This window comes from Quercus lobata, chromosome 3 (assembly GCF_001633185.2).
Source record: "Quercus lobata isolate SW786 chromosome 3, ValleyOak3.0 Primary Assembly, whole genome shotgun sequence".
In the NCBI taxonomy this organism is placed as follows: Eukaryota; Viridiplantae; Streptophyta; class Magnoliopsida; order Fagales; family Fagaceae; genus Quercus; species Quercus lobata.
The window spans coordinates 2,804,168-2,806,872 of NC_044906.1; positions in this window are offsets into that span (position 1 = coordinate 2,804,168).

The window sequence follows — 2,705 nt, forward strand, 5'->3', positions numbered from 1 at the left end:
TTATAAACTAGAGAGGACACGGTTGTGAAACTTTGAAGTTTTTTAAGTTGAATATATACTAATTGACAGATAGTAAAAGTTTTACTATGAAATCAATATAATATTTCACACAAAAGTCCTGTTTCCTTCCTATACCCGAACTATGGTCTCTCATCATTGAAATCAATTCCATTCCACGCGTGTTTCCTAATACAGACAACTTGAAATCAGGAGGAACTTAAAAAAAAAGGTTATGACTTATGAGGTAGGTTAAGTTTTGAAGTAGATAAATTATTTTTTTGACAAACGAAAATATTCAAACTTGTTTGAGTTTTTAATTATTTCTTCAGGAGGATGTAGTTCCCCTAAATTATTAGAAGGAAGAATTCCTTGAAGGTAGCCTCAAGAAGCTAGTAAAAAGTTTTGAATTAATTTAAGATCTTATAAATATCATAACACTTTAGGACTACTTAATTAACCAACCCTTTGGGATTTGAACTTTGAAGTAAATAATTAAAGGATCATGAAAAGTCGCTTTTGGGTTTCATGACTTGGCTAAGTAATTTTGATACGATAAATTATACATATATAAGAGGAAAATTCTAAACTGCTGACCACAAGATATAGGACTTACAACAAGGTATACATAACAATAAAAATCAAATAAAAGCATCTAGTACTGGTCCTGAATATAAGCAAAGATATACAGATGAATTTTTTTCTACACCACAATATATAGAATTTTGGAATCAATGGTTTTGTCTGATGCTCCATCGTTGAATCGGCACTAACAAAATGGGAGTCTTGCTAATTTTCCCCTAGGAGGGAGCATTTGCATGGTAGAGGTCAGGTGGGCTCATTGATGGTGGACTTGCTTGGTGTTTTTGTTTTTGTTTTTTATTTTTTATTGGGAAATGCTAACGAGTGCCCTGGTTAATAATCCATTTAAAGAAAGTTTTTATGGGAAATGAAAAAAAAAAGTAATTAATATTTTGATAACTTTTTTCATTTTCCATAAAAGTGGTATCAAAACTTTCTTAAAATAGATTATTAATGAGTGTCTTAAGGGCACTCGTTAGCATGATCATTTTTTATTTTTAAGCGATGTGGACACTGATAGCAACCAAACTACTAACCATGCAAAGAACATGCATACACCTACATTTTCAAAAAAAAAAACTAACGTGTGTATGGGAAAAGATTTGTTGCTGTGAAGCATTGAACTTGGTCAAATTCTGAGAATTGTAAGCCAAATAGTGCACTATATTTACTCTCCTCTACTCCTCATCCCTCACTCTATGGGAAATGAAACTTTAATATCCTTGTAAAAAAAAATCTCCTCTAGTATGCTATATGCAATGATAATTATCAAATATATGTCTTTGAACAAAACAAAACAATCAAAAGAGAATAAAAAAAAATCGTTGTTTTTTGTTAAGCAACCGCGGAGATTCCAAAAAGGAAAATTCTTAGTTTACATTATTAGAAATGATTACCTGAATATGGATTGGTGATTCTTCTTGTCCTTCATGGTTGGATTAAGAGGGCGAGCTTCAGATCTTAAAAACAAAAGCAATATGAAGACTATAAGGAACAAGCAAGATCTCATCCTTTCCATTTTCTTTCTTTCTAAAACTGATATTTGTGTGTCAAAATAAATAGGTGAAAGATATTACACGTTTGGATGATACGGATTTAAAGAGAAAAAATGTGGTTTTTTTTTTATATTTATTTTTTTTATCTATGAGGATTCTGATTTCTGATTGTGGATTGTGGATTGTTAATGGTTATATGCATGTCTATATATATAGGGGAGAGAGGAGCTGTTTTTATTGTTAGATTGGAATTTGGAAATTTAAAGGGAATTTCGGGAAAAGTGTTTTGGTTTGTACTTTGCAGTAGTTGTTTTTTTTAGTTTAACGAATAGCTAGTTAAAGTATTCAATATTTCGGCTATGGTCTTATTTAGAAATAAACAACGCGTGTTTTTCTTTCTCAAAAAAAAAAAAAAAACAACGCGTGTTTTTAAAAATAGATAGGTGTGAAGTTATTGGGAACTCTTTTTCCTCCTTTTTTCTACTTTGGGAAAAGCGTATGATGTTGGAACTTGGAACTTCAAATCACGGAAACAGTTTTTCTCCAAAAAAAGAATTCACGGGAAAGTCTAGAGATATTTAAGGTCCGTTTGGATACAGTTGAAAACTAAAACTGAAAACTGAAAAACACTATAGTGAAATAATTTTTAAATGTGTGAATAGTATCGTGGGACCCATTTTTAATGAAAAAGTTGCTGAAAAGTGAAATTTGTAGGTCCGTGAACAGTACACGATGTGCTGTGATTGGCTGAAACAAATTGGAAAAGTCAAAATTTGCGGTTACTGTTCATTGAACAGTACATGAACAGTAACCGCAGCACTCAAAAAGCTAAAAACGCGTGGAAAAAAAAAAAAAAAAAAAAAGCAGACAAAACGCAAACGCAGACTTTTTAGCTGAATCCAAACGCTCTCTAAATAGTAAATACTACTAATATGGTAATATAAACAGAGAAATGGTTAAGAAAGAACTTGGTAAAATCCAATAAAGTTTTCTGAGAGACCAAGGGAGTACAATCGTACATATTACGACTTTGTCTTAGCGTGCGTGGCATGCTGTGTAGAGTGTTACTATCACTGAAATTCTTCTTTAATTTAAGTAATATGTGTGTGAAATTCTTTCTTGGAGATTTAA